This window comes from Gossypium arboreum, chromosome 10, assembly GCF_025698485.1.
Source record: "Gossypium arboreum isolate Shixiya-1 chromosome 10, ASM2569848v2, whole genome shotgun sequence".
NCBI classification, from domain to species: Eukaryota; Viridiplantae; Streptophyta; class Magnoliopsida; order Malvales; family Malvaceae; genus Gossypium; species Gossypium arboreum.
The window spans coordinates 45,678,323-45,689,404 of record NC_069079.1 but is presented as its reverse complement, the minus strand read 5'-3'; the positions used below and the strand labels follow the sequence as shown (position 1 = coordinate 45,689,404).

At 32.0% G+C, this 11,082-nt stretch overlaps 1 long non-coding RNA gene across 1 annotated transcript; it reads right to left on the bottom strand.

Annotated features, from left to right (window-relative positions):
- Positions 1 to 631: 631 nt before the first annotated feature.
- Positions 632 to 2,042, bottom strand: LOC128281562 (uncharacterized). Its single transcript, XR_008271796.1, has 2 exons — positions 1,970 to 2,042; positions 632 to 786 (listed from the first exon to the last, which is right to left on the bottom strand). It is a non-coding gene; the product is annotated as an uncharacterized LOC128281562 (long non-coding RNA).
- Positions 2,043 to 11,082: the final 9,040 nt, after the last annotated feature.

Here is an 11,082-nt window from a genome sequence, read left to right as displayed (position 1 = left end):
ATTTCTCGAGTTTCAAAACTCAAAATTTAGATCCGTAAATTTTTCCTAAAACTAGGCTCATATATCTATCTAATAATTTTTTTCTAGAATTTTTGACTTGGCCAATTAGTACAGTTTATTAGTTAAAGTTTCCCCTATTTCAAAACTCGACTGCACTGACCTCTTCTTACTACGAACCATGTTTCTTCCTGTACAAAATTCATATGACTAAGCCGTTTGTTTCTATAAAAACTAGATTCAACAAGGATTCTAACCATATAAATTAAACCTTCTAATTAGTTTTGTACAATTTATGGTGAATTTAAAAATTTGAAATAAGGGATCCAGAAATTGCTCTGACCCTGTTTCACTAAAACTCAGATATCTCATAAAATATAATACCTTTACCTGTTTTTCTTATTCCATAAGAAAATATACATAATAATATTTAATTTCATATATTATTCATCTTCAAACTATGTTTCTACAATTTTTAGTGATTTTTCAAAGTTACGTCATTTCTGTTACTTGAATCTGTTTTTAGGTTACTTTCACATTTTTCATAATTTTCATGTGATAATCATCATTCAATCATGCATATTAATAAACATGTATATCATCGGCTATTTTATTAGCTAATCACTAGCAGGTATTTACACATCATTCATTGTTCATATTATACCAAAAGTAGCTAAGTTTCTATACATGCCATACCCAAAACAAAACGTCTAGTTATACCGAGTTATTTCTTTGATAGTGTGATCGGCCTCCGACGTTTCCTTCGATCCCCGAGTGACTAGATAAGTACTATAAGAAGAAGAAAATAAAGAGATTAAGCACTAGGCTTAGTAAGCTTACAAGCAAATAAATCACAACATTCAACATAATGGATAATTATGCATAATATCATCTAACATCATAAATTTCTTTACTTCTCAATTTCTATCTTCTTCTTTATTCCCTTACCTTCTTTCTTACCTGACCTTTCCTTTTTCATAAGTATAATAAACTTTTCCTTTGCTGTTAATTCACTGTAATTTAACTAGTATCCTGACCCGTTGTACCACTCGGAATACTAAGGATACTACGGTCGTTCCTGTCTATCAATATCCTACCAATGCCATATTTTTGACATGGACTTACATGAATTATTCCTGTCTCCAATGCCATATATAATATGGACTTACATGGCTCAATCCTGTCTCCAAAGCCATATTTCTAATATGGACTTACATGGCTCATTTCTGTTCTGTCCTATCAACCCTAATATCCTAACATTCCTAGGGTTCAACCGGGGCTTTCTAACACTTTTCCTCTGTCACTTCACCTTAAATTCCACTTTAAATATTTTCATAACATAATATATAAATGCTGGAAATTGACAATAATAATGTAAAATAAAAGAATATTGCATTTATTTACTGTAACTTACCTTGATACAAAATGTGACTAAACTTTACAATTTAGTCATTTACTTTTTCTTTTCCCCGATCTACTCCCGAATTTCGTTCTTCTTGATCTATAATAGTAAATTTAACTTGTTTAATATTCACATTTATTAAAACAGTCCTTCACCCAACTTTTGCAAAAAATTATATTTTTACCCCTAAACTTTCACATATTTGCACTTTTTCCCCAAGGCTCGTAAATTAAACTTCATCCTATTTTCTTATGTTTTATGACATGCTGATCATTTTTCCCTTTATGGCAATATCAAAATCACACTCTAATATATACTTATGACTATTGGTATTTTTTTTCCAATTTAAGCCATTTTACTCGTTTTCACTTAAAACCGAGTAGCATAAGTTGTTTAACATAATTTAAAACCTCATATTCTATCATAAAACACCAAAATACACAAGTTTCAGCCATGGGTATTTTTCCAAATATGAACCCTAGGTTGAATTATTGCTAGAATAAGCTTAATCAAGTTACCGGGACTCCAAAAACGTAAAGATCATTAAAAACGAGGCTTGGAATCACTTACTATGAAGCTTGAAAGTTGAAGAAACCCCAACTATAGAGGAGAGCAAAAATCAGCAGAAACTAATTGAGAAGATGACCATTTTTGTGTTATTTTTCCCTTTTTAATTCATTTAATATCCAAATGACCAAATTACCCCTCCTTACTAAACTTTCAAAAATTCCTTCCATGTCCTAATTTTTGTCCATGAACTTAAAATTGGTCAAATTGTTATTTAAACCCTCCTATTAAATATTCGAAAGTTATTTCATACTAAAAACTTCTAGAATGCAAGTTTTGCAAATTATTCGATTTAGTCCCTAACCTCAACTTAAGCACTTTATGCATAGAATTTCATCACGAAATTTTCACACAATCATGCAATCATACCATGAACCTCAAAATAATAATAAAATAAATTTTTATACCTCGGATTTTTGGTTTTGCAACCACTATTCCGTTTAGGCCCTATTTCGGGATGTTACAGGTTTCGTTGACATCAAGGACAAAATTGAATCTAAATCCTAGTATAAAGGTCTCTATGGTACTTTTATCTAATCATACTCATCCTTTTAATTCCACATCACTTAACTTCTTCTTTTTTTGAAAAAGCCAAATCATCACTTAATAACACAAATGGATGGAATTTTTAACAAGATGACCAATTTTCACTTTTTTTTATAACATACGGGGGCTAATTTGCCCTTTTTTTAGTAGAAGCGGCAAAATGCAACCTGATAGCTAGTACAGGGGTCTCCGTGATACATTTACCAATCGTGCACTTACCACATGATAGTTGGAAGATGTGTCTCTATAGTTTCCATCTTTTTGTCAACATAGTAATAAAAAATGTAGTTAATTCCACACTTTTTTTAATCAGTTTGCTTCATTCCAATAATAAATTGGAACAGTCAACTCCTTTCTGCACCTATGAAAATTTGACTTGTATTGGTTGTATATGCTCGTTTCGCTCATTTTCGATTACACTGATCGAAACATTATGTACCGACTAGTGCATGAATAATTTTAAAAATATAAATTTATTAATTTTTTTACTGTTTATAGTAATAAATAATAAAAACTTAAGAGCTTAATAAGTGTGGATTGTTTTAAATTCCTACTAAAGGTCTATATTTTACTTGGATTAACAATAAGCAAGACAATGATCAAGTTTGGGAAAGACTTGATAGAGCTTTTGACAACACCAAATGCTTTTAGAATAAGGATTCTCTATAAGTCCAAATTTTATAACTCATTTGCTCAAATCATGTATGGAACCCCACATCCAACTTAGATGCAGATCTAAATGCAGGATGTCACATTCACTGCCGGAGCAGCTCAGATTATTATCATTCATTACATCTAAGTTGTAATGACTAAGTTTCTAATAGTGTCAAAAATGTAGTTTTAGAACATTGTTTCTATAAATCGAGTCCTTAAATATTAAATAGGGATATTTACAAACTTAGTATATATGTTACACCCTGAATAATTTATTTCTATTTCTGTAAATATCTGACACAAATGTGTATCTGTTTTACTGGTTAAGTGTTTTGGGGATGTGTATGAGGTCTTGGTTTCAAGTCCCAAATTTGTTAATTTTTTTATTTTTCTGATCCAAGCCTTACCCTTATTGAGTGGGCTTATGTTAAATTTTCTATCAATTCTTATTAGAATGAGCCTGCTGGTTCGAGTGGTTAAGGGGTCTGGTGTGTTAAAGGTCCTATGTTCGAATCCTTATACGAGCGTGGGTATTATTTTTGTTCAGTTTTGTGATAGAATTTCCGTGGAATTAAAATTCTGAGGAAATTGAGATTATGTGGTTAGTGGGGAGTTGGGTGTTATCTAGTTTATTTTTATTTTATTTTTTATTTTTGAATTTCTCCTTTCTATTTCTGGCGTTTCCTCTTCCTCACCCCTCTTCTTCGTTTTTACTCTTTCGTTTGTTCGTGGCTTTCCTCTGATCCCTATTGGATTCTTCTTGTTAAATCACCGATGTTGCGCTCTTGGTTCTCTATTCGGCTGGTAAGTGACTTTTCAGCCCTTTAACGTTTGGTTTGGGTTTAGCAATATAAATATATAGTGGTTAAACGATGAATTCTATGATTAGGATAAGGTTGTGAGGCAGGAAATCGCACTTCAATGGCTTGGTTCGAGGTGGTGGTCGGTTTTGCATAAGCAGTAGGGCAATTTTGTGTAATTGAGTAAATCGTGTTAGGCTCGTAATTGATTACTAAAAGGTGTTGGACATTCTGTTTTAGGTACTGGTGGTCTCGAGAGTGATTTTGCTGAGAAAACGAACCAGGGGTATTTCCAAAATGTGAAAAACAGAGCCAAAACTGCTTGCTGCCGACGCCACACGGGCGTGTGGCCAGCCGTGTGGGTGGCCGTGTGCTAAATACAACCGTGTGATCAACGAAGGTATGGTCGTGTACTAGACACGACCTTGTGATCGACAAAGGCATGGCCGTGTGCAAAACATGACCATATAGTGGTGTGAGTGTGGCTATGTGGGCCACACAGGCATGTGGGTTTGGACTAGACCATGTGGGCCATACAGGTATGTGGGCCCAAAATTTTAAATTTTTTTCTAGGGTCGCATGGGTCATTCTGATCGACTGTGGGTCTACCATAGGGTCGATAAGGGCTAACCAAACCCTAAAACTATGTGTTCTGCTAGTTTGATATTCTAATATGAACTTAACACTGTTATGCATGTCTGATTTAATCTGATGTATGCATATATCTAATATATGTACACAAACATGATAAGCCTGTTATATCTGTATCTGTATTATGTATCTGTTTTAGGGCGAGATTTATATATGTGGAGGAAGTGTTCGGTATGGCGTTCATCGTCTATATTTTGGCAGCATGGCTGCATTTTATCTGATATGTGTCATAATGGCACGATATGGTGTGTTGGGCTGGGTGGGTGTTTTTAACCCCACATGGTGTGATGGGATGGTTGGAGTTGGTATGTAGAGGATTGAGGTAGGACTCTATTTATCTGATCTGCATAACTATATCTGTTATCTATATCTAAAATTGACATTAGTTCGAATATATATTTGACTGTATATATATATGAGATTTCTATATAATTCGTATGCTTAATTCTATTGGATTACACATTGAGTTTATGAAAACTCACATCCATTGTCTGTTCTGTTCAGGTGATCCACAGACTTAGGCAGATCGGTGCAGCAAAGACTTAGGGGTGACCACTCTACAGAAAATTGTTATGCTTAGTAATTTTTATGGTTTTTACTTAATATTTTCTAGAGTTGATTGAGAGTTTGTAATTTCTGGAACTCTCTGGACTGGACTGTTTCTTAGACTTTTGGTTTTGGTTTGTTTGCTTGTTTATTTGCATGGTTTAACCAAACGTTTAAGCAAACGATGATTTTACTCAAACAAAAAGGTTTTTCTGAAAATATGAATTGGATTTCCAAAATATAACTGTTATATTAGACTTTCACTGTAAAATATGTTTTGGGCAAATAAACCAATAAATTAACATTTTCAGCAATTGTTATAAAAAAATATGAGTTAATAAAGATGACTTAACGCAACAACTCCGTTTTCAAAACCCATTCTTTGTGACATCTCTGGATACGGCCATAACGTCTAGGCCAGGTTTAGGGTGTTACAATATAGATATATTGAAATTCGGATAAGTAATTTAGCCAAAAATATGGTTAATTAAGGCACATGGATTAAATTATAAAAGTTCAATCGCTATAGAGTTTTAATTAGGAAAAAGCTTAGGGACTTAGATAGCAATTACCCAAAGGACTAAAATGGTTACTAAACCAATTTTAATTAAGTTTTAGTGGATGATGGTGGTAAATGTCATTAGAATTAACTAATTGAAGATTAATGTATAATTAATGAAGATTAAGTTAATTAATTAAGTTTAATTATAATTAAACCTAGTATATAAGCTAAATTTTAGTGGAGAAAGATGGCAAAAGTCATCATCTTCAACCTTAAACCATAATCTACCATTTCTAAAGAGAAAGGAAGATTTGAAACCCTTTTTATATTCAACCAAAATTTAAGTAAGTCCCTAAGTCATTTTCTTTTGATTTTTATAGTTTCTTTTATTATGGGAGGCTTAATTTAGCTAGCCTATGTATCAATTTTTTCAATTAGTGAAATTTTGATGAGTTATCGTTGTTGAGAAATTAATAGAAAATAAGCTTAGATTATGAAAATGACTAAATTCTAAATCTTAATAAGCTTAATTGTTCGTGATATATAACTGAATTGTTGACAAAGCCTTCTCAACAAGCTTATCCCATTCTGACTAGTTTAGATTTTTGGGCTTTTACCTGGTAATGACCCTTTTTAAGCTGTTATAAACTAGAATTGTTGTCATCCGAACTTGTCATAAATTGAAATTTGTGATCCCATCGAACTTCTCGATATTGTATCTCATTGATGGCAATTTGTTAGGGGTATATTGATAACTCTTGAAAAGAGTTATAATTAATGCCTTAAGAATGGGTCAATGTTTGTACTTGGTACATTTAGTTGCATTTTAGGATATTTCATTCGTATTTTCATCATTTCATTATGAGCTTAGACTATATTTAAATATTAGGTACTTTTAATTGCTTGTGGTAGGGCTGTGTTTAGTGGTTTTGCAAGTGCAGGTTGAGGAACGAGAAATAAAGGAGTGAATGTTTATCGGGGCAAAAGGTTGGACATTTTGTTAGCATGAATGCCGTGGCAATTCTAGGAAGATCGAGTCATCACTCAACGCATACCGGTTTCAACCCAACTATACTTGTACTAGAAAAATCTGCCTAAAAAAGAGGAGAAGATAAACCTGTAGAGGTGAGCATAGATCAGGCCATCAGCCCGGCTCGAAGGCCCGCCCGAAATGTGAGAGGGTTTGGACAAAAATATAGGCTTAAAAAATGGGCTTGGACAAAAAAAATAAGGCCTATTTTAAAAATAGGTTTAGGTTTTAAGACGGGTTAGCCCTCGGGTAAGGCATATTTTGCTCGTGCCCGGCCCAGCCCTAATTCACTAAAGGACAAAAAAAAATTTGAATTTTTAAATATTATTTTCTTGTTATTTTCTCCCTATTTTGCTACCATTTTACTATTATGTTGCTACTATTTTGTTGTTATTGTTTGGATATTGTATAAAACTTATTTTATTGTTAATTTTGTTATTATTTTAGAGACATTTGCTTGTTAAATTGCATTTATCTTAGTGTTATTTAAATATACATATTTTTAAAATTTATTTTCAATTTGTTGGGAAATATTTATTTTGATGTTTTTAGTATTTTTGATGTATTATATATTTTTTAAATTTATATAAAAATTAATATAGGCGGGTCGGGTCGAGCCCGGGTTTTAGCATTTTTATCCGGGTAGAGATTGGGTAAAATTTTAGGCCCATTTTTCGAGCTGAGCCAGGCCTGGGCCTAGCAAACGGGCCTAAATTTTTAGTCGAGCCCAGCCTGAACCTGGCCCAGCCCATGCTCACTCTATAATCTTGGGACGTTGGTTTTTATCCTAAAAAAAGAATTTAAAAGAGGAGAAGATAATCTTGGGTTGTTGAAAAAAGAAATTAAAAAGAAGAGAAGATAAACATGAGTTGTTGGGTTTACCCTAGGGAAAAAGCTATAAAAAGCCAAAGGAGGAAACCTTAAACGACGAACAAATGTGGAGATCCATAGGCGAAACTAGAGGGTAGCGGTTGAGTAGAGAAGGAAGGAAGAAAAACGAAAGCAATCCCTCTCAGACACCTCAGGACACAGAGCAGCTGGAGTGTGGATTGGGCAAGTGAATGTTGTATTCCCGACGTTCTTCCATTATTTCTAATTCGTTCCTTCGTGAATTATAGTGATGAAAATGATGTTTGAGTTGAATTTTATTTTCCAACTTATGAGCTAAATCTTATAGGGTTGGGATTACTTTGATGAAACATTAACTGTCTGTAATGGCTGCAATATAAATCTGAACTATTTTACTGTTCATTCAATTGTTTTATTCTTTAAAATGTATGTGAGCAATCCCTAGACATAGTCGAGTGTGCAACATACCTTTAAATTAATCTAAATTCTCAAAAGGTTAGATTAGTTAAACCGTGGTTGAATGATATGATCAAGTACTCAACAGATACTTGTAGTAGACTTTAGACATAGAGCAGCGTTTATACAGAAGGAAACAGTGCAGGATACCATATTAAAGGCCTATAGACACAGGCAAGGTAACTTGAGGTTTCTGCTCTCGAAAGAAGTAGGCCACTTTGGAACTCTTCTAAGTAGTAGGTTAAGTCTGATTTTGCTGAGGCATTGTTGACAGGAAAAGTAGATTCTTAGTAATCCCGACCATCCCAATCAACATTGCGTAACCCTTATATTTTGTCATAGTATCTTTGTCATTACATCCTTAGTTGTTTATTTGTTAGTTACATATTATTCATATAATCATTTGCATAATTGTTGTTACATCTTTACTCTTGCATTACCATAACATTTTCAATTATTCATTAGTTACACGTTTTGGTCACATTAATATTCCTTTTGTTTACCATTGCATTCTTATTATTATTTTACCATAGCATTAATCGCATTTTATTATAATAACTTGACCACTTTTGTTCCTCAATCTGATCCTCGTGGGAACGATACTCATTCATCACTTTATTACTTGATTCGACGTATATACTTGCACAAATAGCATATCATTTCACATGCGATATCTATCTATATAAACAACGAAAGATAACAAAAAAGAGAAAAGAAAATTGGGCACACAAATATTTACGTGAAAAAATCCCTCCGAAGAGGATAAAAAAAACCATAGGCAAAGTAGGATTTACTAAATAAGCAAACAATTTGAAAAAGTACAAGATGGAGATAACCAAAACAAACAAAAGAAACTTTGAATCTCGAAAAGCACAAAGCTCTCTAGCTAAAACACGAAGTTCCCTTAAAAACTCTCTTAATCTTCTCTTAATCTTAATGTGATGAAGATGTCAATTCTAGGGTTACTAAGGTCTTTTTATAGGCTGAAATTCGTGTGAATATATTACTAAAATATCCTTAGAATAATCAGAGTTCAATTGGAAAAAGATAGCAATGTTTAACTGAAAAAAGAAACTTGATTTATGTGGAAACACGTCGCCACATCGTAACGTCCCGAATCGCCTCGTCACGACATTGTGAAACTCCTCGCTGTGACGTCACGTCGTCGTGACATCGAAAACCTCCTTGTTGCGACATTGTTGCCTGTTAGAGGTGTTTCGTTTTTTACATCCTCGTGTCGTGATACGGGTAACGATAAGTACTTGAAAGATTCCAAAAATACGAGGCACACTCTACATAAATCTACATTTCAGTTTGCTTAACCACTTTGTTTATATGTATTGATTTGTAATATATATATATATATATATATATATATATATATATGAGTTGTTAGGAAATTAATTTAATTTAAATATAGTATAAATCAAATCAAGCTCCCAACATAAGTCTAAAATAAAAATAAAATAAGAAGTTTGGGTGCAGATCTAGATCAATGTCTAAGCCTCTGAAGCGGAAACATAGATTCCATTGCTAGTGCTCTTTTACATGTGCAGTTTTTAAAGTAGTAAATTATTTTTGAATACCATGAAATTAAATATAAAATATTAAAACAATGCATTTAAATATAAATTTACTAATTAAAAAAATCTAAAGGCAAGAAAACCGAAATTATAAGCAAGCCAAAGAGTAGTAGTAGGTGGGAGTAAGGATGACAACATTTGCTTCTTTGGTGTTCACATCTATTTGTTTTAGAGTCAACTACAGGTTCAAGCATTGCTAATTATTTATGTGGGGCAAGGATAAATAAAATAAATAATATTTTTTTATAATATATTAAATACATAATGCATTGCCAATCTTTTAGTTTTAGTTTGATAAGTAAGGTGAGTATGGATCAAGTGGATGATATTAGAGTAGACGCAAATCCAGTGGGATAGGTAAGGGTTTTGGTCTCAAAATTGATGGTGAAATTTTATTTTAGCTCTTTAAAAATTAAAAATTTTAGTTTAGTCTTTTTATAAATAAAAATATTATAAATTAATATATAGTAAAATTACACTTTAACTTTCTTAAAATAAAAAAAATGTTTAGTCCTTTGATAATAATAAAATTATAAATTAATATATGATAAATTTATATTTTAATCTATAAAAAATATAATTGAATTTCCATCCTGTTAAAAGATTAGAGTTAACTTCATGTATTACATAATTAAGCTTTTATTTTAGCTCCTTAAAATGATGTTTTTTTATTTCACCCTTAAATATCTGAAGCATTGTAAAACTTATTAAAAATTTGACTAAAGTAAGTGCACCTATCAATTGATAGTATAGCTATGGTGAGCAAAGATATTGTTCCCATGAAAATTAAAAGTACTAGTAATTATTGTTTTTCTATTATTTAACTGAATAATTCGAGTGATTGATTAAAACTAAAACTAACTAAATTAATTAACTAACAAATACAACAAAGAATAAAACAAATAAATAATCGATTAACAAATAAATAAAAAACAATACTCAGGTTCAGCCTGTGTGGTTCCTGTAGCTTGCTCCTACGCTTTAATTTTCGTTCCTTTTGTTCCCAAGTACTCTATTAAGTATTAAAACATAAATTTTAAAAATTAAGAGTATAAAATTCATAATTAATATGAAAGAATCACCTAAAAACACATTAACAATGAAGTTAAAACATATTTCTTTTAGTGCTTATCAACACAATTCAAAATATCTTAAAAAAAAAAGGGTTTTTTTTCCTTGTGATTTAATAATTTATTATAAAATAAATAAGAAAGTAATAATTATTGTGAAACAAAGCGTAGAGTGGAGAGGAGGAATTTTGTGCCTTCCTAAACTAGTTGGGTTGGTGAGGGGTTGGTAAGGCTTTGCAATCTTACTTAACATTAATCGATAAAAAAATCCCAAATTATTATATTAAAAGATTTGGGAATAAATAATAAAAGGGAACTGGTAAAAGCTTGATTGGGTGGAGGGTTTTGAAATTAGGCAAACAATCGTTGAAACCTGAAAGTGATATCATTCCACCACCAACCCCCAAAAGGTGGATGCTTGGATGGTAT